The following is a 26,126-nucleotide window of genomic DNA, read 5'->3' on the forward strand; positions in this document are numbered from 1 at the left end:
GCCCCTTGAGACCAAAAGCTTTGACTTTTTATATTTGAGGCTTCCACGGAATTATGGAATGAGGCCTGGCTTAATTGTGTGTGTGTGTGTGTGTGTGTGTGTGTGTGTGTGTGTGTGTTTACTGTTGTTTATTTGCTTGTTCTAATTTGTCAGTTTATTGCCCACTATATACCTGGCTTTAGCTGAAGCCAGGGATTCAGACGGCTGGCATTTAACCCTTGCTCTCAGCAGCTCCCAGCGAGAGAGACAGAGAGATGTGAACCAGTCTGAAAATTCACACAGTACAGCAAAGTCAACAATGAGCCACTAACTGGGATGGAGTAAATAGTTTCCCCAAAGTTTGATATTTGAGCTGGGCCTTGGAAGGTATTAGGGAGCAGTTTCCAGACCAACAAGGAAGGACTGACTGCTAGACAGAAAAAAACAGCAATTGGATGTCAAGTGTCCTGTTTCTTGGGATTTATATGCTGAATAAATTTCACTGGATTTGATAAGTATGCCATCCATGTTTTTCTCTGTGGCAGAGGGGAACATTTTGACTAAAGAGACAGAGAACCCTGTGACCTATTGATTACGGACCTCCCTCCAAGCTGACACCAATACTGAGAATTATTACCCAGCCCATCTTGCCCAAAAGAATGAAGTACTTGGTTTAAGTCTGTGCTGACTTCTAAATGAACTTTGTGTAATTCCTCTAATTTTTAGGCTTAGGGTTTTTCAAGTTGTATTTGAGGTTATCTGGAAGCAAACAAAATAAATACAAGCTGACTTTGCATAGGACCAAACACATGCCACAATAACATCTCTCGTGAGCAGTGACCCACCTAAGATCAGATTTTGTGAAATTACTGAACCTTTGAAGAATGATGTCTTGCCAGCCTTATTGGTCATTGTCCAGAGTCTTGAATTTTACGCATGAAAGCAGAGTCAAATCATCTTTCCTGTACATCGAACTAGGGGATTTCCAAAATAGCTTCCTATGAGATGATCTCATATGTGGAATCTGTGGCAATGACCTCCGAGAAGAACTCTTGATGGAACCAAATTTGATATTCTCATTGGCTTGGAGCAAGGCCTGGGCACTGAGAAGGAATTTCTAATTTTCTCAGAAATCAAACAGCAGCACAAAGTTGTTGAGAGTATGAAGAGAGAATATTCCTATTGCCTGGGTAAGTAAGTGGCAATCCCAAATCATTGTCAGGATTTGGGGGGCATGCAGTCTTTGTTCAGACAGCAGAGTCTTTCATCAATGATCCACCCCCCAGTTTCAAGGAGGGGAGTAAAGATTTCTTGGGAAGAATGCTCATTGTGAAAGAGTGCAGCCCTTAACTGGCCTGAGGTAGAGCAACTGGCAGTGCATGTCGTATAATCATTGGGCGTCAGGAAGCTCATGTATTTTTATACCAGTGAAGACCAGGAGGTCCAAAAGAACCCATCTGGGGTCCATGACCAACAGATAAAAGTAATGCTAGTTGTTAGTCTCTGACTGGTAAGACATCACTCTAACTTTTTTTCACAGCCATTTATCAAGATAATTGAGACTAACTTCACAGTATTTGTATAGTTGATATTTCTAGAGCTATGTTGTGATTCTGAAGTTTGGCTCCTTCTTGAGGAAGCTTAGGAAAGAACAAAATTATATCAGTCAGAATTAGCGTCCAAAAATTCTCATGTGCTCATGATCTAGCAAAATAATTAGACCATATCTAGGTACTCAATGGGAATTGATCAAATAATGGGTAAAGAAGGAAGGACGGAATGACCCAATGTTAGATAAACAATGAAAAGGTAACAGAATTATTTTTATCTAGGGTGAGAAACCTATATATGAAGAGAGAGATGACTACAAGCCTAACAGTGTAGGTGGTAGGATCTAACTACTTGTCACTAAAAGCTGAAAAAAGAACAACTAGGAAAATAAATCAATTTCTAAGATCTTCGCATCCTTTGAAAAGCTCAATTACAGGAAAACTTCTCAAAGGAGACTACATGTCCTAAATTAGACATGTCATCAATTGACTCGAGTTTCTAATCCAACAAGATAGCTTTGACTAAGTCGCACATAACTAGTGAACTGTACTAGTGTCTCAGTACTTAAAGCCCGTGAAGCTCCTTACTCCGAAGTGAAAACTAAGGGAAAGAAGAGACTAGAAGTTTGCCAAGGTCATTCCAAGTTTATGAGAAAATCAGACTATCAAGATGAAACAGAAAAATTCCGATAAGGAATCAGAACTTTTTTTTCACCTTCAAAAACGTGTATGGCTTCTTCAGTAAATGAAATTTGGACCCACCACAGAAGATTGAATTCCTGTAGGAGTCATTTAACTGTGGAAGACAGAGTCAGGGGCTGCAGAGAAGTCAGTGTCATACCCAGAATTGTTTTTCTGGCATTAAATGTAAGAGATCTTGAGGATAAAACCTAGATAATGAGTTTCGTTTGGCACCAACATTTTAACATCAGATCTTAAAGGCTCATAAAGCTATGAAACAGAGAAAGCAATTCTTCAATGGTTAAATGGAGCTGCTTTAAGAAGCACTGGATATTTCTACATTTCCTGGTAAATTGAGATAGTCTTCCAGTGTGCTTTTTCTGCAGGTTAAAGTGTTCTGTGGTTGGATATGCTACTACAGTAGTTTTCAAAGTGGGATTAGCAGGGGAGACACATTAAGATATTTGTTAAATTTTAAAGGCAAATTCCTGTACCCCTGAAACCAACAATAACACCTCCGGGAGTGATTCTTAAGCGCATCCAGCTTTGAGAACTCCTGTGGTTAGGGTTGCAGTGGTGTGATCTAAAGTTATTGGCAAGTCATATGCTGGAGGAAATAGGCATGGTTATACAAATACTTATTCTTAAAAATAAAAAACAACTTTCTTATTTTTCTCAGTAGAAAAATTGTCTATACCCATTGTAAACAAAAATCAGTTTTGGAAAATATAAAGAAGAAAGTATATTACATACTCATTTTAGATTAGTGTAATTAACTCTTTAAAATTGTATTTGTTGCAAATATTTTTTTGTTTGTCATTTGCCCTTTTTTTTAATTACAGGAGTTTTACATTTTTTATGAAATAAAATTTATCAGAGTTCCCCCTTTTTATTTATGGCCTTTGACTCATGATAAGAAAGACTGCTATTTTCCTTGGATAATAAAAATCATCTTTTTCCCCCCTATTACTTTTATAGTTCCAATTTTTGCATTTAAATTGTTGATCCCTCTGGAATTTAACTCAGTATTGAAGAATGAGGCTGGGATCCAGCTCTATTTATTCTTTCCAAATGGCTAGCTAGTTTTTTCAAGATCATTTCTTTAATAATTCATCTTATTCCCACTGATATAAAATGCTACTTCTATTATGTACTAAATGTCCATATATACTGTCGAGGCTCTACCACGGTCATGTGATCACTCTGCATTTCTGTGCCAGGACTACATATTTTAATATCTCATTACTATTCATTCTTAGAATCTTCCTGGCTATTCTTGAATGTTTATTCTTCCAGATGAACTTTAGAATCATTTTTCAAAGTTTCAAAGAACATCCTGTAGGGATTTTCGTTAGAATTGCATTTAATTTATGGATTAATTTGGGAGGAGAATTGGCGTCTTCACCATGCTGAGTATTATGTGAGAATGAGACATGATTTCCTAGTTGCTCAAGCCTTTGTTTGAAAGAGTCTCTGCATGTGTGTATCACAAATAGATTTTGCCTGTTTCTTGTAAAGTTTATTTCTTGGTATTTTAGGAGGTTCTGTTGTTTTAATGATTAGCTATATGGTTTTTAGGTATGTGCTTAAACAAGCTACCCTCTGGCATAGAATGGAAGCTTGGAGCCGGATTGCTGTGTTTTAGGGAACCGGTATGCAATAGAAGCCTGTGTTTTGGAGACAAACCCATGTATCTTTAACGTAACTTCCAGGTTGCCATAATGTCTTGGGTACATGCTCCTCTCTGCTCTTATTTTCCCACGTGTATGGTAGGAAACCTGGCAGGGATTTGTAAGCATCAGTGGTGATGCTTGAATCCCCTAATGTGGGGGTTTGGTTTTTAGTGAGTCTTCAGATAGGGGGACTATTTGGCATCCAGGCCAAGGAGTACACTTCAAAATTCTTACAAGGTTGAGATTCCTTGAAACTTTCAAAAATGTATTTGTGTCCAGCAGATTAAGAAAAATGCTCTTAATAAAAGCACTCTTCTAATAACCTTCCCCTCTACCCTCCCCATCTTTCCATGATAGCCTGTTTGATATGAATAAGAGATCTCATGCAAAGAGTGTCTGGGTATCATCACTGCTGAAAGGCTTAACCCCAACCACATCACAATGGGAAGCCCATTCTTTTTACACTGTTAATTAATGGTCTCTCTGAGAATTGGGGGAGGGGCTTCAATGTGTTAATAGCTTAGAAAAATACATTTGAGGTACACAGGCCATTGGGAGTGCCCAGTTAAGAATGATTTGCCACATATAGGAGAGCTTAAAGAAGGCTATCGCAAGTGTGGGCATTCAGCTAAACCAACAGTTAGACCCACATACTTAATGGCATAATCACCAACATAACCGATTCAACATAATGGTCTTTTAGTACAGAAACAATTACTTTGGATAATAAAATAACACTTCTAATTTGCTTGACACCAAGTTTGACCTATGTGGATCATCTGATGGCGAGGTGAGGACGAGGGGAGTCTGTTGAGTTCTAAATACATTATAAAGTGATAATATATAATGTACTTCAGGCTTGAGATGCTTTAAATGGCTTAGTGGAAAAATAAGACGTTTATCAGAATATGCTGTTGCTTTGGAATTTCGCAAATACTTCATAATTTATTTATTGATTTCCACAAGTTTCCTTAGGAAGAAATAATGAAACCTTGAAGTTGATGCACTCTGATTAAATTTGTTCATTTTGAACACCTACCATGAGGTGTGCTATGGGAGATAGTCAATCAGTAAATTTTTGTTGAGTAAAAAATAATGCCATACCCTGGGAAGAAAAGGTAAATTAAATTCATTGCTCCACTGTGGTAATATCTTTATATCTATCTTTTTCCATATTGTGAATTGTTTCATCCTGTTTTTTACAAAATGAATTTTTTAAATGTTCATCCGTGTTTCTAATTCTTTGGAGAAGTGGGTGAGTTTTAAATCCTAAATAATTCAAAAGCCTTCATATATACATATATGTATATACTTCTTAAGTGATGACCAGGGCAGCCATCTATATATTCGGTCTTGAGATTTGTTGGTATAGGCTGGAACTCGTGTTTTTTCATTTGGAAGGAGAAGAGCTGGGACCAAGCTTGTAAAGCACGTGGCACATCATGTCAGAGATTCCAGTCAGCTTCATCTATTGCCTGATTTCAAAGTAATATTTCTATTGTATAGCTGATTGAAATCTGACGATTAATTCCTTTTAGCTAACTATATCTACCGTTAAAAGGCAAATGCTCTCTGGGAAATATTAGAAGTTATCAGTCATTTACACCTTAGTGAGAATGAATTTACAACAACTTTCTTAAAATAAGTTGAAATATTAATAAGCATGCTGAGGAAAAAAATTGATGCTAGCCACCAGCTAAAATAATCTACCAAATTACAGTTAAGAACAAGATAGTTTATAAAGTCCTTTTTGATAGCAGATTTTGATGTGTTAATGATGAGATCATACTGGAATATAATTTTTATGTCAATCTTGTTTTTTATTTAACATTATATTCATTCTTCCAATGACTGTATACTATTTTAATGACTGGCTTCACAAGTATTTTGCTATTCTTCTGCTGTTAAAGAATTATATCTTAACAGATGAGAATATGAATGATGCTCTAAGGTCTGTGAACTACCTTTTAATCAATGTCCTTGCTTCCTCATCTGTAAAAACAAGAAGAAGAATAGAATTAATTCTTTTTTCATTTGGATTTTTAAATGTTGGGTTTTCCTTTTCTGAGATGTACCTGTACATACAAATACCCATCATTGTTTACACAGCCCTCTTGCCTTTTCCAGATCGGGGGCTGCAGGTTAAGCGTCTTAGATCAGTGCTATGCAAAATGTGGTCTGTGGACCAGTGCCTGTCTGTGAACTGTTTGCTACTGGTCCACAATGAGGCAAACAGAGAAACTGAGAGAAGAGTTTACAACTAAGACCTTCATAGTGATTTGACATTGCTGCACCATCTAAGAAGTGGTCAGAGGATGGTCTCTGTGGATATCGAGTGGGTTGGGTTATGAGTCTGTCTGGTGGGACTCTGTAGGCATATTAGAACTCCGCTTCAGTCCATGGCAGATTGGACAAACACACAAGCAAACAAGTCCTTCACTCTGGATAGGCTGAAAAGCACTGTCCTGGATCAGAGTGGAGAATGTAAGCACACAGGGCCTTCCAGCTCCATAAACCCTCATAGAGAGGGGCATAGAATAGTAATTAAAAGACAACTTTGGCTCAACCCCCATTTCTACCCCTTATTTGTTCTGAGACTTTTGACAAATTAGTAAAACCCTCTGTGTCTTGGTTTCTTCATCTATAAAAACAAGAATAACAATGGAATTAACTGCATAATTTGATCCTGCAGAGAAAGGACTTAGCACACTGCTTGGCATGTATCAAATGCTCATTAAATGCAAGCCACCATCATTATGTCACTGTCATCCCAAGCAGAAATTTTTGGAAGGATTCCTTTATGCGTTGTTATTTCAAAACACACGACTCTCCTCCCTCCCTCCTAACCCCCCCTTTTGTCAGCCTATCTGTGATCCAGGAGCTGTTTGTGTTTATCTTCTACAGAGGGTGGGACCACATCCCTTGCAGGCAACCTGGATCAGAGCCGACAGGCCAGGAAGTCACTGACCCTTCAGACCACTCATCTCTGCTCTTTCCTCTGCTGTCACCAACTCATCACAATCTCTGAGTGTTTATCTCACAGTAGCTAGATGTCCATCTGCTTGGGATTGTCCTGAATTTAACTGCTTTATCCTGTTTACAGTCCTCACAGGGCACACGGTGGCCCTGTGTTTGTCTGAGACCAGGTAGGAGATATGTATCCATGACTCGGTCACATGCCAGGGTACCAGGATCCGATGGGTCTAGTTTTGCTGCTACTGTTGACCCACAACCCTGCAGGTTAGATGTATCAGGAGAGCTGAAAGAGAACTGGAGTTGGTGTTGAAGATCCTGGCATTGCCACTTAGGGTCTCTGAGCCCCAGTGTCCTCATCTGTAAAATGGGACCGTAATACCAACATCACCATGCAGCCATGATGACTGAATGAGCTAGACTTTGAAAAGTGTTCTGATGCAAATAAATGCACCTCCCCTCCCATCCTTAGCATTTTGTACTTTGCTGAATGTATAAGGCATTGCACAAAGAGATTCCCTGCTAGAACATGTGTTTGTAAAGGCAAGGATTTATCTATTTTATTTATTGCTCTGTCCCCAAGTTCTAGAACAATGCCTGGGGATAGTGGGTGCTCAATTAATACATATTACATATTGGACAAATTAATGAAAGTAAATTATATAGTCACGTTTCGCTCTGAGACACAGAAAACCCTGACTCAACTTGCTAAGCCAGTGAAGACATCTATTATTTCGTACCACTAGAAATTTGAAAGTAGGGAGGTTCCGTGGTTAATCTGATGGCTCGCTAACATCACGCCTGACTCAGATCCCGCTCATCTTTCTGCTCTGCCACTTTCAGTCTGGCTGATCTCAGAGTCCTAGCTGGCTGCTGCAGTTCCGGGCATCACATCTCGACATAGTAACATCCAACGAAATGGAGAGAGCTGTCTACACTGTCTAAACAGAGTCTGGCCTTTGCCATAAAAAGAAAGAAAAAGGAAGAACAGAAGGCAGCCAACTGTGTTGGATATAACCGCTCTTTGGAGTCTTAGGGGGGGAAAAAAGAATGATTAAGCAAAAATTAAACAAGAACATAAACAAGTAAGCATTTATGTCATATGCAAGTTAAGGGCTGGGGTTAATAAGTGAAGAGAGAATTGCATTGAGAGTTGGAGAAATGCACCTGCCCAGCTGACTCATTCAAGTACAAATACATTTCGGATTACCAACTGGCTATGTCCAAAAGGGTGTTTAAATACAAGATGAAGTAAAAATAAGATGTATTTTGCAGTGTTGCAATGCCTCATGAATTAAGTCAGAGATCCAGACCCACCATAATTGTTGCAGTATAATCTCACTAATACATCCTCCCATTGATTTAAAGCATGCATTAGTTCACTTGGCCAGGCTAGTGTTTACTCAGGTATTTTCAAGGGAGCAATGGTTTGCAAAAGAAATGAATAGTCCAAGTAGGAGCATAGGGAATGTGTTAAATTATATTTAATATTCTGGCACATGAAACCTCATATGCAAATAATATTTATTTGTTTATTTAAGCAGCTCCCTGGAATCTATACTTGACATGCATCATGACTTGTGGTTGAGGCCACTGCTATGCATTTGGAATTCACCAAACCAATACATCCTAAAATACTTCGTAATGCAAATTCCCTTAATTCAGCCATTGCCCTCCCTGCAGTTAGGCTGGATTTGTGAGATGTTCTTGTGTCCTCAAACCTCAAGTACTTAGTGATAATCAGACCACAGGAAGTCAGCTCTTGTTTCTGGGGCTGCTATTGTGAAGTTGCTGGGGGTGAGCTGTGGGCCCACACTTAAGCAGAAGCTCTGTAGGACACAGAGGTCAAGTATAAAAACCTGGGCAGTCAGACTCCCTGCTTCCAAATCCCAGTTTGGCTATTTGTTATCTGTGCAACCTTAGGTGAGTTATACTCCCTCTCTCTGCCTTGGTTTCCCCATCTGTAAAATGGACTAATGGTAGTAATGACCTTTTAGTGTTGTTATGATGAATGCCTGAGTTAGTATATATATAAAGTTCTTATAACAGTGCCTGGCTTACAGTAAGCATTATAAAAATGTTTGATATTTATTATCATATGTTGAATATGCAAATTCAATATGAATAAATCAAATCACATATATTGTGATTTAAAGGACAAGTCACTTTCTTTCCAGGTCCCTTACAATGAACACTTTCCTCAGTGTATGGGCAAATTTTCACCAGTATGTCTCTGACTAAGCAGCCATATTATAGCTAGGGAATGTTTCTATGCATTGCAACAGACTTTAGTAAAATTAACTACTCAGTTCCCTCTCAAGCAGTTTGCAATGTATTTATTCCAATGCATACTAATGGATAGATAGTCTCACTTTTGCCTCCCACTGAATTAAACATAGTAGATACTGAATATACACTTTCGGCTTTGAACTAAGATGAAAATTCTTGTTTAGGCTTGAACGTAATTGACTTACTTTTGTTATCTGTTTAGAAATCTTCATTACTTTGCCGTGAGAGCCAGGAAAAAAAAAATGCATCGAATAGCAACCTATTTAGGCATTTTAAAGTAAAATTTTTCTGCATGAATTATCCTAGTAGATGTGTTAGAATGTGTCTGAATTTGTCAATGGATCAAGTCGTCTTCTATTTATGTTCACAGGTCTGGGACTTTAACACTCTGCTAAGGCTGTTGATCTAATGTGGGCATGTGAGTTAGATGCTAAGTTATTATCCATATAGTTCTGAATGGCCTGAAGCTTATAGGTGTCAGAGAGATGCTTTATCTCCTATATTCAAACTGGGAGGGAAGGGAAAGTAATTTACCTCTTGTCAGTTCCTGGAATTCTTCCTGCCCATCCAAACAGCAGAGCATTGTCTCATTTTAGGTTCTAGCTTAGCCTGCAAGAGGAAATCAGTCACACACAGAGCATCATTTACGGTGCTCCCACACTGAACTTTCTGGGAAAAGCCATGAGCTTAGAGTCTTAGAAAGGTATTGGAGTGAAGGCTTACTTCCAGCTCGACATGGCTCTTTGGCTACTTATGACTCCTTTTTAGGGTGAATTTGAAAGCAGAGTCCCCTCAAGCCCAGCTCTCAAGAATAGTGTCTTCAAATTCAGATTCAGTACTCCAATCTGTTGTAGACCTTCCATGTTTTTCTATGGTGTGTATCACAACATTAGTTGTCCTTTGTGCTTTTTTTTTCTGAATGTTTGCAGGAATGATGCAGATCTCTCTTGTAATACATGACCAGCCCGGAGGGAAAATCTGTTATTTTTAAGAGAGAGCTAGGAATTCCTTTCACAGAGGAGACGGTCTACTACCCTAATGGAAGCATTTGCCTATGAAGGTAAGGCCTTCAGGATATAGGCTGGACAGTCTGGATCTAGACTAGGAGACAGAAAATTGCTCTGTGGAAGAAGCTGATGGGACTTTGGGAATGGGGGAAAGCAGAGGAGAAAGAAGAGAGTCAAGGAATGAAGTGAGGGAGAAAGCAAGGCAGTGGCAAGTGATGGACCGAATGAGAGACTTTTAGGGAAATAGAGAGTCTGCTTAATGTGGATACTTTTATTTTTTTGACTGGTTTGGCAGAAATCAAGTACAAGGCATTAACTTCAAAATCTAGGTTGGCATGGGGCAGCCATAGGAGATGAGAAACAGTGAGATCAAGAATCTAGCCCAAGAAGTCATTGGAGAGAGAGAAGTGACTATGAAAATATAAGCTCTCAAGGATTCTCAGAAACCTAGGGCAGGACACTGGACTTCTCACGGGATGTGGGACGGGTGCTTAAGCCAGTTTTAAATCTCGAAGGAGGGAGTCGCCTCAGTTGACAGCCTGCTTACCGCTGTCCCAGGGACAAAAAGTGTTTTTGAGTTAAAGAATTTTTGGAATACTGCTGTAGAGATGAATGAAATCTTAAAGTAAATTGTATGACTTGTGTGTCTCATTAAAAGAAACGCCTATCAGTAGCATTTTAAAAAGTAATTTTAAAGGATTTCTTTATTCTAATGGATAGAGATTGTCTTGGATAATATAAATATTCCAAAGATTTAATGAAGTAATCTGAAGCCATGTAGACATTAATTAGAGTTCTGTAATTAGAAATATAGTTATAGAAGCTTCCTACTGCAAAATAGAGGGCAATATTTCAATATTTCAGGTTTACTATGCTGTTAGAACACAGCACCTGATGCATTTTCATATACTATGGCTTTAATAATTCTTCCTAAATAACCATTTTGATAGATATTTAATAGTTTTTTAATTAATGTTGGAGTAAAACCCATTTATATTTGTGTTCATCCCCATCTTTCTTCTCTCATCAGTGAACAGTCTCTGTCTGCTTCCTGTGCACAGAGCCCCTCGAACCAATGATGACACAGAATCCAATCAGAAAAGCAGCATAAAGATGAAAGGTCTTGCCAATGAAAAGTGAACTTGCTAAAGTACACCTTTCAATGAATTTGGACAAAACTGAAAAATGTTGTTGATATCAGATCCTTAGGCTGATTACTGAAGCGTTCGATTGTTCAGTATGTCAATTCATCACTGTCTACCTGGCTATATTTAACACTTTCTCCCGTTTCCAGCATGTCTGCTGAGACAGGCAGTCGCCGTCACATGATATCTGCCTCTCAGGAAGGTCAGTAGACCATTCGAGAGGCCGCGGTTTCTGTCCCCCCAGCTGCCTCGATCCTTTCTCAGGTATCGCTGACAGCAGACGGAGCCTCCATGTCTTGCAGGATCTAAAATATTAATAAGATCAGGGCTTTTATCCTTCGAACAGTTTAGCCTTTCCTTTCAGAGGCCCTGCGAAGTGTCGAATCTCTTCGTTTATAATACCGGCCGTCCCGGAAGACCTGCCACCGCTTACAGACACCAGAACTCCGCTTTGGACCAGAGTGTCCTTCCTCTTCGGTTCGTGGAAGCGCTGGTTCACGTTTTAAATCAATCACTCTCATCTTTCGGAGACACTTGAATGAGTTTAATTCCATTTCTAGATGAGAGGTCTTGGGGTGCGTTTTAATAAATATTTGATGGGAATGCTAGCCTTGGGGGTCATTCTTATTTACAAAATCAGAGACGGTGTCTCTGAGATGAGCTTAACTTTGCTGGCGGAAGCGGTGTTTCTGAAGGCACACGGTGCTCTCCCGCGTGGTGTTCCTGTGCTTTTCAGAACATAGTATTATCCGCCGCTCCGTTTTTAGAAGCGGGGATTCAGTTGCAGTGTGATACCGATTTAAATAACCATTGTCCATTGAACAGTCTTTCTTTTCCCCCCTTTTTCATGGAAAACAAAAATCGCTTTTCTGCCTATGGCCTGCAAAACACACATATATCATATGGTGTGCAATTCAGATCATTTTAAAGAACAGCGATGGCATTCGTTTAGATATCCCATTCCAGCAGGGTGATAAGCATCAATTTTGTTAATTAAGACTTTTAGGCTCTGTAAATTTATAGTACAATTACAATTTGCTTCATATGGAAAAAGGTCTTTATCCCATGCCACCATTAGCAAAATGTCCACTTTTATTATTTGCTGATAATTTCAAAGGCTAATGAATTTTGTGCATTAACATTTCTTGTTGAATATCTATTGTCAGCAGAATGCAATCATGAAGACTTTGATTTAATCTTTCCTTCCTTCCTTCCTTCCTTCCTTCCTTCCTTCCTTCCTTCCTTCCTTCCTTCCTTCCTTCCTAAGAAAAAGCCAATTCATCGGGTAGGAAAGGATTGCCTTTTGCAGTCTCAGGTCCTGCCAGAGACAAATGACTGTAAAAATTTAAAATCAATCATTAACAGATTAGCTGTTGGTCCAAAGTAAATAGCAATCAGCTTATTAGGCATCAGGCAGAGTGAGATAAAGGGGAAGAGTTATTGAAAATGAGGATGTTGTCCGGGGCTCTGGTGTGGGGTAGCGCACGAGGAGGCCGTTTCTTTGTGACTCTAATTGCGAGTGGAAAGCCAGGGAGCTGGCTGAATAAGTGGAGTCCCTGGTTGTGTTAAACAGAGTCCTGTGATTTTCTGTTCTGTGTCATGGCTTTACTCACCCTGATTAGCATGGAAGTTGGTTGTGCTCCCTAGTTGCTCTCCTCTTTGCCTTCTAAGCAAGATATGTCAGTTGCTGTTCAGTCGGCTCTTCAAAGCAGCCCAGAAATTGTGGCTGAGAGTCCTTACTTTCAGGAACTGGCCTTCTTACCCCTCTGCACACTTAGTTCGGATCTCATTACTGGCCAGGGCGAGGTTGGGAAGCGAGGGGATGCTCCATTAGCTGCTTCCCTCTAGTTCGACGTGTGTGAACAACCATTCGGCAAATGCCGCAGTATCTTTATTACAAGCAAGATCCACTAGTGGATGCTAAAATCAGCAGGTGAAGGTTTGAGGAGCAACAGGATATTTGTATAATCTCAAAGTATCTTCCTCAAGATATTTATTAATTACAAAGGAAAAATAGTAACTTTACCGTAGTGAAACCCAGCAGCTACCTACCCCCTGAGACTAGTGATCAAGCTTAATATCGCCAGTGAAAAGACGGCCCCCTCCGACTCCCTGACCCCGTGATGCATCGAGGACACAGCATTATTTTTGCGGTATTCTTACTAAAAATGCGTAACCTCACTCCGATTGCGAAAAAACATCAGACAAACCCATTCTGAAAAATAACTGACCAGTCATCTTCCAAAATGCCAAGGACATGACCGTCAAGGAAGAATGAGGAATTGTCGTGGATCTGAAGAGACCAAGGGTACAAAACACTGAGGGATCCTGGATGGGATCCTAGAACAGAAAAACGACATTAGTAGAGAAACTGGTGAAATCCAAATAAACGTTAGTATTAAGAGAAGCTGGGTAAAGGGATTATGGGAACTGTCTGTATTATTTTTGTAACTTTTCTGTAAGTCTAGAGTTATTTTAAAATAAACAGTTTTAAAAAGAAATGATGCGCTGAAAGAAAAAGTATTTCACGAGGTCCAGAAGCTTCTGCTTGCAGTCTGGGCCAGTTTTCGCTCTCGTTCACAATTGTGCGTCATTTTGGCCAAAGCCGGAGTATAACAATGGGAAAAACAAAATAACGCTTTGTATTGGGCCCTTCTTACCAGTTTCTTATTGTGATAACACAATAAGGTTATTATGTTATTGATAGGCACATTCGCTAAGGATAATCCCAGTTTGCATAATATGTCGTGTAATTCTTGTGTATCTGCAGGTTAATTGGACTTGACTCTGATGCATCCTGCAGGTCTGGGTCTGTTCCTATGTGGAATAGAAGATTAACGGGGACATAATCTTCTCAAGGTCATGGATAAAGCACTAGAGGGCAAGCCCTGCCACACAGGCACAATTTAAGCCCCAGCTTGTGTGCCGTCTAACATCCTGTTGGTCAAAGCGATTCACTTGGTCACGGCCAAAGTCAAGGGGTAGGGAGGTACATTTCGCCCATGGAAGTTGGGGCAATAAATTATGTGTTTTTGATCATGTATCTAATCAACCTTAATACTTCTGGCCTTTGTTTCTACCACATGGCTACTTCTGACCTGCTCTGCAGAGCCTTCTTCCCTTGCTTAAGTGCAGGTACCAACAGATCGCCTTGTCCCAGTTGACATGATCAGATTTCATGGGTGCTGTGGCTGTTTGGTGGTCTCCTGCAAGTGAAATGCTCCCTCCACTGTGTTACAGTGAGGGTGGGGTCTTACAACATTGTTCCTTGTGCACTCAGGTGCTAAAGAAATGTATTGAGGCCCTCTTCTCAGTTCCTAGCCAGGTATGTTGACACCCAGGTATGTTGAACAAAAGAACGAATGTCTTATCTAGCCTGTGAGCGGGGTCAGGTGGCTGCAGGCACCAGGCACAGCCAGTTATCCAGGATATCTTCTCAGAGCTGGATCTCGAGCCCTCATCGCAGACCCCGTCCCACAAAGTGAGTTCTCTCCCGCATTCTCTCTATCCTTCTCCACAACCTGGCTTCCCCTCTCAAGATATGTGTAAAGTTGTCTGACCAACAGTTATAAAAACAGTTCACGTTTGTTGACCAGTTTGTTGGGTTTTTTCCTAGAAGTTTCCTTGGCTCTCTCAAGTCAATAGATCCAAGTAGCTGTGTGTCAGGAAGCTTAGTCCTCTGTCCCAGACTATTAGCATCTTGAAACCGAGAGAGTATCTTACTATCTTCTACCCATTGCAGTGAGTTACATGTGACCCAGAATAGTTGAAATTATCAAAAGGCATCTATTCAATGGACCTAACTTCTGAATCTTTCATAATCTGACCCAATATTATTTCCCTTGATTTTTCAACATTTTCCACCTACTCGATCTGGCTACTGTTCTCATTGGCCCACGAGTATGTACTGTTTGTTACCATAGCCTTGTGTTCTCAGGGCCCTGGTGCTTTTCCTCTCCTGTCTTGCATTCAAATCCTGCCGACCCATCAGGGCTCACCCAAAACCCGCCTACTGAACGAAACTTGCCCTTAGTGTTCCTGTCTTAAGTGAGTTCGCTGGTTTTTTATGCCCCGAAGCACATGTGGTCTCGACTATAATTTAACCTTCAGTTATTCTTTTATTTTGTTTTTTTTTTTAACTGCATATATAATGTAACAACATAAATTAAGTAACTCATTAGATTGTAATGTCTTTGTGGTCTGTGCCCACATCCAACACTACCTTGGTACCCTCCCTGGCCAGGAATATGATTTAAGCACTTAGTAGGAATTCAAGAAATTCATGATTACTTTCAAAATTTAATACACAAAATGAATCCTTTGCTTACTCCTAAATTAAATAGAAAACAAAGCTAAGAAGGAAAAAGACTAAAAAAAAGAGCAGAAGAAATAATCTATCTCAATGTGGATATAAAATATTCTAAAGAAACAGTAGCTTTAAATTAGAAAGGAAATTGGTACTTTGAAGAGGAAGAGTACATTATTTACAAAGAAAGTTATCCTGAATTTGTTTTTTGTCAGATGATGAATCAATACTAACTATTCTAAACTCTTATCTAAATGTAGTAATAGCTTCTGTGTTCACAGTATTTTATCGCTGAGCGAGGGCGGACATCATTTATTTCCCTCTATTTTATAGGAAGATAAGAAATCGAGGGTCAGAGAAGCATGTGCTTTGCTAAATGACAGAGCCAGGTATAAGTTGTCTTCCAACTTCAAGTCCAGGGTTATTCCCACCACCTGAGCTACAGATCTCTGCTCCTTGAGGAGGAATCCTTTCCTTCACTTTCCTGGGGGCAATTGTGTGGCTTTTGTGAAAGATCTATCACTCCGAAGATGAATTGAACTATCAGGTAAATATTTACAAAAAGGAGAGAAATGTAAGTGGATTCTGGTGTTGGTGACACCTGGCATTATAACCAATGACATGGTTACTTCCCACAACATGGAGCACCAGTCACAGAGTGGGCGTAGTAAGTATTTACAAGTATGGATACAGTGGCCGCCCTTCAATAATAAAGGCAGGTGCTGGAGTCTTCATTCCCCTGTTAACTGGGATAGTATTAAGGTGGTAAGTTTCTGGTCCAGTCGACATGCAGGTCCTCTTCCGCCCCTGTAACCTGCCTTTCTGGCCTTTTCTCCCTCCACTTCTCTTTACTCCGTCCAGTTAAATTGAGATTCACAGCGTTTCCAAACCCAGTCTCCCCGAATTTGCACATCTTTATTGAATTTCCACTCTAAGATCCAGCTCAAATGCTGCCCCATCCGGAAAGCCACAGGAAGTGGGCTCCCTGCTTTTAAACCCCTAAACACCTGAGGGCTGACCATGGTGGGATGAAAACTGTATCTCGCCTTTTCATAAAATACTGATATCTTGAAATTTGTTCCACATAATGTATTTTGCAACATTTTGATGCAAAAATGTCTTATTATCATTGCAATCATTCCTCCTCTCTTTTTAGAACATGAAAAAATATATATTTCACCCAGAATATGCTTTTTTTTCCTCTCTCCCAAAACTTTCCTGTTAGCAATTAAGAACACCAAAATGGAAGAGGAGAATTAACCAAATTGAGGGATACATTTAGAAGCACTGGAAAATGCCCTGCGGCTGTATCTTCAGGCTCATTAGGGTAGAAACGGGATTTTTAGTACAGTGGGTGTTGCACGGGATAGTCAGTTATTAGAGCAGTTATACCTACTGTGGAAGTGACCTAGGGCTGGAGATCCTGTTCCTTCTCTTTTGAAAGAATTTCCCAGGTGGTCAGCACATCTACCTATCTTCTACAGTGTGTTGACATAGAACTTTCTAGATGATGGAAACGTTCTGCGCCTGCACTGTCCGGTCCAGCAGCCACTAGCCACGTGTGGTCACCAAGCATTTGAAATGTGCCAGTGTGATTCAGGAACTGGGTTTTAAATTTTATTTAAAATTAATTGGTTTGAGTGTAAATAGCCCTGTGCAGCTGGTGCCTGCAGCCTTGGGCAGGTCGCATTTGGAGCCTTGGGCCTCTGTCACCTTTGACCCTGAGAAAGGCAGCATGGAGAAGGAGTCATGCTCTACTGCTGTATCGGGGCAGCATGGAGAATCCCCGGCTCGGAAGGCCAGTTCCCTCTGCTCCTCAAAGCTTCCCACACCAGCTCGGAGGAGTGAATGAGGGCAAGAAAACAGAGCCAGGATACTGTCTACACGTTTACGAGTTCAGTGTCTTTTTGCTTGGCCTTTTCTTCAAGGCCTCGTGCTGAATACCAGTAACAAGCTGGGATCGTAACAGTCCTGTCTATACTGTTTTCAAAATTATTATTTACAGCTTCTTTAATTCTCCATGGAAATAATGAGTCTATAGAGATTTTTTTTTTCTTTTGGCAAAGCAATATTATTAAATGAAGATTTCTTCTTAAATTACTAGTATTCAAATGAGAGGCCTTCCACCACACCGCCCTCATCCGGCTGCTCACACGCAGTTCTGCTGGGAGAGGTTTTTTTTGGGGAGCTGCCACTGCTTTGCAGGGCAGGGTGGAGAATGTTCATTCTCATGTTGTAGATTGTGCCGTGCCTGCCTGAACTTTATTGTATGGTTCTGACTTGGAAGGACCACTCACCCCTCTCCTAATGATGCTCGTTAATGTGGCTCGCACAGGTAAACAAGGTGTTTTTACATGAAGACGTAAACCCACTCAACGAAAAATCTTGGAAGAGGTGAAGATGGGAGAAAAGGTACTTTTTTTGAGGGGAGGGGATGGGGAGTTGCCTTGGAGCTTTATCCTCATGCACAAAGATGGAAATCAGAGTGAAAATAAGGAGAATTTAGTTAAGAGCAGCCGTCTTAGATTTGTGCTGCTTCCGGGCCCCTCAGCGGAACGCCAGCCATTTCTACAGAAGCGCAGCGGGTCGCCGCGTCGCGCTCACAGCTGCGGCCGCCCGGCCTCACCTGCTGACGTCCCGCACAGCCGGCCTCAGCGTGCCACCAGCGTGGGCCGCATTACCCGCCCGCGACGTCCGGGAGGCGGCCCTGCGGCGGTCGGTCGGTCGCTTTGCCGGGAGGGAGGATGGTAATTACCAGCACACGATTAGCTTATTTTCGTCTGAATTATTTACAAGGGAAGGAAGCATTTGGAGGGGAGGGGTCGCGAGGGAGTGTGCTCAGCCCCACTCGCATCCATTCTACCCGGAGTGAGAAGAGCAAGCCTATTAAGAAGAACAATCACTTCCTTTTCTTCCTCTCTTTCCTCTCCCTCCCCCAAATCTTAGAAATAAATAAGTAATGCAAAGAGGTGCCCTGGGCGGCTGCAGGGAGGGGCCGGCGGCCGGGCGTCCACCCTCCGGGGGGACCAGTTCCCATTATCGCAGGTGAGTGCGGCCCGGGGCTTTGAGCCGTTCCGTCCTCTCCCCGCAGCTCTCGTCTTGCGTGTTGCTGCATAATGAACAGCTCGTATGGATTTAAATCCCATTTAGAGGATGTTCAATTACAGAGCCCGTAATCAGGAGAGTTGGGTTTGAATCCCAGAGGGGCCATTGTCTTTTCTTTTCTTTTCTTTTCTTTTAATTTAAGATTTATAGCTCTTTGACTTCCAAAAGAACTTGTGGATGGTTCATGGAGGCAAAAGTAAGGCACGAGGGGACCTTTAGGGGTAAAGGGAATAGAAGTCCCCTGAAGGGAGACACGGGACTGTAACAGTTGGGTGGTAGGATCGTGGTGGCTTTGTGCTTCCATTTCTTCTTTGCAAAATACAAAAGTAAACCCACCTCCTGCTTGGCGGGGCGATACGTAGAGTAATGTTTGTGAGAAGAGGCGTCCAGATCATGTTGATATGATATTATAGTCTTATATTAAGGGGGAAAAGCATAGAGGCAGAACGCCCTTTTAACTGGACCCCCCTGCACATCCCTAAAGAGAGACACCCCCAGGAGTGTCCTGGCGTATTGAAGGGGAGAAACTGCGGCTGTTTTAAATTTGTCCTGTCGCAGATGTGCGTGGGAGTGCCATCTGAGAGAAACGAGGAGGGACTCCACGCAAGGTAGTGGTTTTATTTTTTCTTCGTTGTTAAAATACTTACAAATTCATAGTAAATGGGAGTTATAAAACTTTGCAGTAAAAATGCATATCTACATAACTACCTACCCACATTAGGAAATACATTGCCGCTACCACTGAGACGCCAATAATGCCCAGACGTATCCGTGATCGTGATTTCGTGCATATCAGGGTCCTGCCCTTTTTCTTTTTTGCTCCCAATTGTATTAGTGTCTTTTTATTCTTTTGGTAATCATGTCCAGAGTTAATGAGCTCCATTTGTGGGTGATGAAATGTCTTAAGGAATCCTCTTCAAATGTTGGCTCTGCTGTGAGCATGGTCCTTCCCTTTACTCCAACTCAGAACTCAGAATTAAGACTTTAGATATATATTCCAGTCCCAAAAGTAGCTTTTGCTGTAGAAGACAATCTTAGGCTTCATAATAGTGGTCTACAACCAGGCTCTAGCTTCTCTGGGAACGCTACACAGGATGGATTTAAATATGTATTAAACTAAGAGGCATTCTCTCCAATGAATTTAAATGTATTTTATTTTTAAACAACCTACATGACATGTTTTTCTTAAAAACAATGCCTCCACTCTAAATAAACCAAAGTCAAAATAAATGAAAAGCCCAAGATAACATCAGTCTCATCTGTCCTAGTCCTGGAATGTGGGTGAAAAGTAGCAGCCAGTTACAGTGATGACAGGGGACAGACCAAAATTGCCAAATTTGTTAACATTTCTAAACCGTCCTTAAAGAAAATCATATTCGGGGTCACACCATCCTCACAGTGGTCCAGCAGAGCAAGCGTGCCATCTGGATTCATATTTTCACCAATAAGTTTTAGTCTATGGCCGTGCCACCCTGAACAAGCCCGATGTGTTTGATCTCGGAAGCTAAGCAGGGTCAGGCCTGGTTAGTATTTGGATGGGAGACCACCAAGGAAGACCAGGTGCTTGTAGGTGTGAAAAAAAAAAAAAAGATATTGTAAGTTGACAAAGTCTTTGTAATCTGTGAGGTTAACCAAGGATTGTCTCACCTAAAAAAAAAAAAAAAAAAATTGGTAGTTTTTTGAAATTAGCCAGGACTTGCTTGGTTTGTTCTGCAGCCCCTGTCATAAAGGTTTTATTTATTCTTTCTGGTCTCTGTTCTTCAAGTTTCCCTTCGATTTCATGTAATCTTTGATGTACTTGTAGGCTTCTTTTGTGAAGCTGATTTCCTGCCAATGATGGTTCATGACGATATCAACACCAGTGGCCCCTGTGCTCCAGGGACCTTCACCCTGGGGCCTTTAGCAGAAGTGCGTCCGCCAATGAGCATGTATGTCATCAATGTCACTCTCTGTCCTACTGACCATCTTCCTCTCCGCCTCCCATCCACAGTCTCCCGGAGATTGTAGATGTTGGAAAGCATCTCATCGTGGCTGATGAGGTCCCAGTGAATCATCACGGGGTGGCCGGTAGGACTTGAAGGACGACAGTGGCACTGGCTTAGCAGGAGCCCAGAGTCTGAGCCAGAGCGGCGCTCAGTGGGCGTGGAAAAGCTCTCTTGCTTTTTAAAAACAAGCTTTCCATGCATCTGAACTCTACGTAAATGGAATGATACTGATCATACCGGTATGGTCTCCTACGAATTGCTTTCTGTTATTCAACATTGTGTTTACGAAATTTGTCCGAGCTGATACGTGTAACATGCTTTACTCACATTCACTACTGTCTGTTATTCTGTCGTGTGAATATTCTAAGACTTATTTATTCATTCTCTTGTCAATAACCATCTGGATGTCTCTTTTTATTTATTTTTTATTATTACAAACCATGTTGCCATGAATATTCTAATCCAATCTAGTCTCTTTGTGCACTGGCCTAAAAAATTTCTCCCTTGTATATGCCCGAAAGTAGCATCGCTAGCTCATACGGGATGAGCATTTCAACTTTATTAGATTATGCCAAAATCTTAGTGGTTGGCCAAGCTATACTCCCAACAGCAACGTTTAAGTAGGAACTCAAGAATTCAGATCAACTACAGGCAGATTCCGCTGCTCTCAAAGATCTGAATTAAAAGGAAAGAGGGCTAAGAGGAATCCACAGATGATGGTGGTGGTGGTGTTGATGATGACATGAGGAGGACAATAAACCCTGGTAGAGTGCTTACGATGTGCTAGGCACTGTTCTGGACTTTAAACAGCTGGACTAATTCCATCTTTACAGTTAAGCGGTATATACTATTATCCTCACCTATAGGTAAAGGAACTGAGATATAAAGAGGTTAAATAACTTGCCCAAGTTATGGAAGGTAAGTGTAGGATTTGGAATTTGAACCGTTGCTTTGAGCCCCTTGCCTCGCGTTAGCCATTAACCTACAAGTTCACTCTAAATGAGCCAGTAATAAGGACAGCTAGCTTTATGACTGACGAGTGCTTGGCTACCCTGTCATTTGAGAAGGGGAACTTAGCTTTCTAAACATATTCTTTATTACACACCCCCTTTCATAGTCCTCTTCACTGAGAATTTTTACTATATTTACACTTCATCAGAACTTGATTATTAAGAAGCAAGAGAAAAGCATTCTTTCTTAGGTAGTATGGAATTTAAATGACCTCTTTAGCTAATGTAAGAAAATATGTGAGAAGGAGCTCTTAAATGAACACACTCCGAATCCTAACTTAACAGAGCCTACCTGAAGTCAGTGCAATGGATATTGGCACTTGACTAGACAAGCAGAGAAATAATTGTTCCTACTGGCCCATCCTCAGGTAGCTCGATGATGGGTACTGTACTTTGCATGGCAAAGTCATGGGGGAGGATATTGACTATTTCAAAAGCTGCCCAAAGTGGTTAAATTATGACATAATAATACTGTCATAGGCATATAGGCATTGCTATTTTTTGTCATGAAAACATCAGCAGAAATGATGAACCATACATAAATTCATACCTCAGGATCAATAAAGCTATATTTTTTTGGTCCAAATTATTCAGATTAGTCTTTTACCTGTTATCCGCAATTCTCAACTGTCCATTTCCCTTTGTCTGTACGGATTTTTGAACAGGGCAGAAAAGTGGTGTTACTAAAATTTAATAGTTGAAATCTTTCTTTGTGATCTGTCTTTAAAGTAAACACATTTTCAAAGATGATTAATAGCATTGTTCTCAAGATAATAATTTCTTTGTTTGTTTGTTTAAAATAGGGATGTTCATATGAAAACCCAATACAAGGGCTGAATCATTAAGCTCCTCCTAAGTCAAAGTAGGCATATTTCATGTTGAAATATGTCATTTTAATGTTGAAAGAAAAAAAAGTCTTTAAAGATTTGGCCTATAGAGTAAATTTTAAAATGGGAAACAACACTGGTTCTATAATGAGATGTAAATCATGTCGCCAGCATTTATCATCTCTTGGTGAGTTCAATTCCCTGTAGCAACATAAAGAGAAAAAGAAAATATTGGAACTGAGAGTAATAAAGTGAATACAGCAGCCTTCACATGTATGAATGACAATTCCTTCACAAAATGAGAGTTAACTGGCAGGCCTGTGTAAGACATAGTCCCCTTTTCCGAAAATATCCCAGACTTTTTAACTTTTACCAATGTGCTTACTGTCTTAAAGCTTACCAGTGGGAGGATCAGTGGCCTGTGGGACAGGCCCTTTCCAGAAGGCAAAGGTCTTAGGGACTGTTAAGAAGCAATGGGCCATTCTTAGGTGATTATGACTTGGGGCAATTAGATGGTTTTCCTTTTGGCAGCCAGCTGGAGGGTTCGCATTGAGGGGTTCAGAGTTCTGAGTTCGGGGGCTGGGATAATTGGGAAGAGTGAGGCCAAGAGGTGAGGGGTTTAGGGCAGCCATGAAGATGCAGAGCACGTCGGGGAGAGATGTGAACATTGCTGAGAAGGGGGTGAAGAAAATGAGCCCGGAAGGCAAACTTGACTTACTTAGAACATGTGTCTGCATCATGTAACTGACCATTGGCCACTGTCGTTAGTCCTCTTAGCATTAAATTAGTTTTGGTGAGCCAATATGATAAAGCACAATTCAAGTTTTGTTTTTATGGAAACATGCATTCAGAATATAGTAGAATGAATGATTGGTTTCGATTCTTCACTGCCTTGCTTTAGCCTCATGTGGGTGGAATGTTTTGTCTTACCCCTTGACTTTGGACAATCATGTGGGCAAAAGCCTGCCAGTTCTGACCCCAGGCCTTAAGAGGATTTGTGTTTCTTTGCTCACCCTCTCGTGCCCTTTTGCTTTTCTTCTCTAGGAGATGAACTTCCTATGGACAGCTGTTACCCCTTTAGCTGACCTCCAACTTGAAGCAAAGCCGTGGAACTGAGTGCCAGCTGAAATCAATGATCTTCAGCTCGCCTACAGATGTGTGAGAATAAATGATAATCTTTTTTAAGTCATTGGGTTTTGGGATGGTTTGTTATACTACATCTTTGTGGCAATAGCTAACTGATACACAGAGTTCTAAAGAGCCCTCTTACAAATGAACTCTTGGAATATAACCCATTAGTAAATTGGGATTTTCTTGTATTGCAACAAGATCATTATTCTCTTTTTAGTGAGAATTTGATCTACTTTTTTTTTTTTTGTTACAGTTCAATTGCGTAGCACGAGCGCAGTTTATGTGATAAGACAAAGATTAACAGAGAGTATGCCTTGCACCTGTGTATGAGCGCTAATAGCTATTGGTGTAGCAGCGACTTTCAAACAACTGTGGGGTGCTAAGGCCTCCAGGGAGTTCTCGTAAAGGCTGCCCTGCGGTAAGATTTCCCTCTTTTCGTCCTTCACCTATTTTCGACTCTAGTAGAGCTAATTTTATTTATTTGCATACTGGGCTTTTTCGTAAGACTTCATCTAATCAAATGGCTAAAGTAAGTTTGAACACCTCCAGTGAACTTCTCGCTTTCCCTGCAATTTGTAGTCTTTTACACCTGTACATGCTCTTCCTTCTGTGTAGACGGCCCCAGGAGGTCAGTCACCTCTCTCTATGTTTCTCTGTAGAGTGCTCATATTCATTCAGTACTCACGGCGATTTAAAAATATGTCCGTGAGTTCTGTGATACAACTGACTTCAAAAGATGGCACTTAACTGCCATTCCCTTAAGTGTGACCTGTACTTAGTAACTTTTAACAAATAGAATATGCAGAAAGTAGTGGTGTGTGATGTCCAAGATGAGAAACTCTCTGTCTCTCTGTCTCTCAGTTTACTCATTCACAGGAGAGCCAGCTGACTTTCATGACACTGAAGCAGCCCCACGGAGAAGCTCGCTGAGAGTTGCTGAGCGAAGTCTCCTTCCAACAGCCACGTGAGTGAACGGGATTGCAACCTCATGAGAAACCTTTAACTAGCTCTCAAATTCTTGACACAGAAACCGAGAGAAAAAGAATATTTGGTTAAAGCTGTTATGTTTTGGCATAATTTGTTATGTAGCAATCTGTAACTAATACAATACTCAATCGGAAAGATTCTTTTCTGTGACACTCTCCTGAAATGCCTGCGTGTTAACAATTTTCTTCTTTCTCACAGCCTTTAGTATATACCTCGTTTGCAAAATTTATTCTATTGCATTATCTAGTTACATACCTGTCTCCTGTATTAGGGTATGAGGTATTCGTATTCTCAGATGCCTGGCACAGTTCTTGGCATCTTATATATTAGATAAAGAATTTTAAAAATAGCCACAGCTCACATGGAAAAAAACCACTTGATAAAAAAAAGTCATCTCTATCTCCACCACAGTTAATTCTCAGTTTTGAGATGATAAAAAGAAAATCCTCAAATGGAACGAATACTTATTTTTCCACAACCTGTGATCACATAAAGCGGTTCTCTGCCCTCCTGTTTTAGCAGATGACAGGGGTTCCTATGGTGATGGTGTATCTAAAATCACAGACCTGGATCAGTGTTTTGAGTAGTTTACAGGTGAACAAATTGGAAATCTATCGCTATCCAAAACAAGCTCTGGAATTATGGAATTATGAGCAAGAGTAAATAGAAGGTATTTACTTTACCTAGCTACAGGAGCTGTTTGTAAGTTTGTTTGTTTAGAAGCCCGAACTACACAGTCAAATCAAAATGGTGGAGGTGGTATCTGATTAATTCTGTGTGGGCCCAGTGATTTGGAATGAGAGTCTTCTGGGTGTGCCAGCTGACACAGGCCCTGAACAATTACGTATTTAAAATTGGCACTTAACAATGATGATGATTTCTGTTTTTATTTTAATGGTCATCTAAATATTAGTAGAAGAATATTCTAGATCACCTGGAGGTCTATCTAATTTCTTAGAACAGCCATATTATTTCCGGGTCCGAGTTTATGACTGAACATGGCCCAAATGACCCCTCAAGTGACAAGGTTTAACTTCTAGTGCACTGTTTCTCAGCTGAGGCCTATGGGCTTGTAATTTCAAGGACTCACCGGTTCTTACATTAGGAAAACAGTGATAGAGACATTAAATGTTTCCTCTAAGGAGAGATTATTGATTTTTCATCTGGGTAGTCAAGGGAAGGTTTTATGAGGAAGCTGGCATCTGAGCCCGCCCTCAAGGACAGGCCCTGTTTGCTTTCTCTTAACAGATGACATCCAGTGTTCATTTAGACTCTCTGCTTGAGAAAAGACCCCACTTCCAGGGGCCATTCATTACTTCCTGGCTATTCTCTGAGAGCCTCCGTGAGTTAGTTCTATTTACTGATAGTGGAGCCCAGAGAGAAGGTGGAATGGAGACACTGTGTGGAGGGAGGGCCAGAGAAACGGGAAGGGTGGCACTTGAACAGGGAGCAGGACACAGTTCAGGTCAGTTGAAGTG

The 26,126-nt window shown here is 40.8% G+C and overlaps 1 long non-coding RNA gene and 1 pseudogene across 2 annotated transcripts; one reads left to right on the top strand and one right to left on the bottom strand.

Annotated features, from left to right (window-relative positions):
- Positions 1-803: 803 nt before the first annotated feature.
- Positions 804-13,738, top strand: LOC118610712. Of its 2 annotated transcripts, XR_004953939.1 has the most exons (4): positions 804-1,169; positions 7,700-7,941; positions 10,075-10,205; positions 11,183-13,738. It is a non-coding gene; the product is annotated as an uncharacterized LOC118610712 (long non-coding RNA). The 2 variants fall into 2 exon arrangements; XR_004953938.1 differs by lacking the exon at positions 7,700-7,941 and having other exon boundaries at positions 807-1,169.
- A 6,269-nt stretch (positions 13,739-20,007) lies between these two features.
- On the bottom strand, positions 20,008-20,925 carry LOC107505648 (annotated as a pseudogene).
- Positions 20,926-26,126: the final 5,201 nt, after the last annotated feature.

This window comes from Rousettus aegyptiacus, unplaced genomic scaffold, assembly GCF_014176215.1.
Source record: "Rousettus aegyptiacus isolate mRouAeg1 unplaced genomic scaffold, mRouAeg1.p scaffold_m13_p_13, whole genome shotgun sequence".
In the NCBI taxonomy this organism is placed as follows: domain Eukaryota; kingdom Metazoa; phylum Chordata; class Mammalia; order Chiroptera; family Pteropodidae; genus Rousettus; species Rousettus aegyptiacus.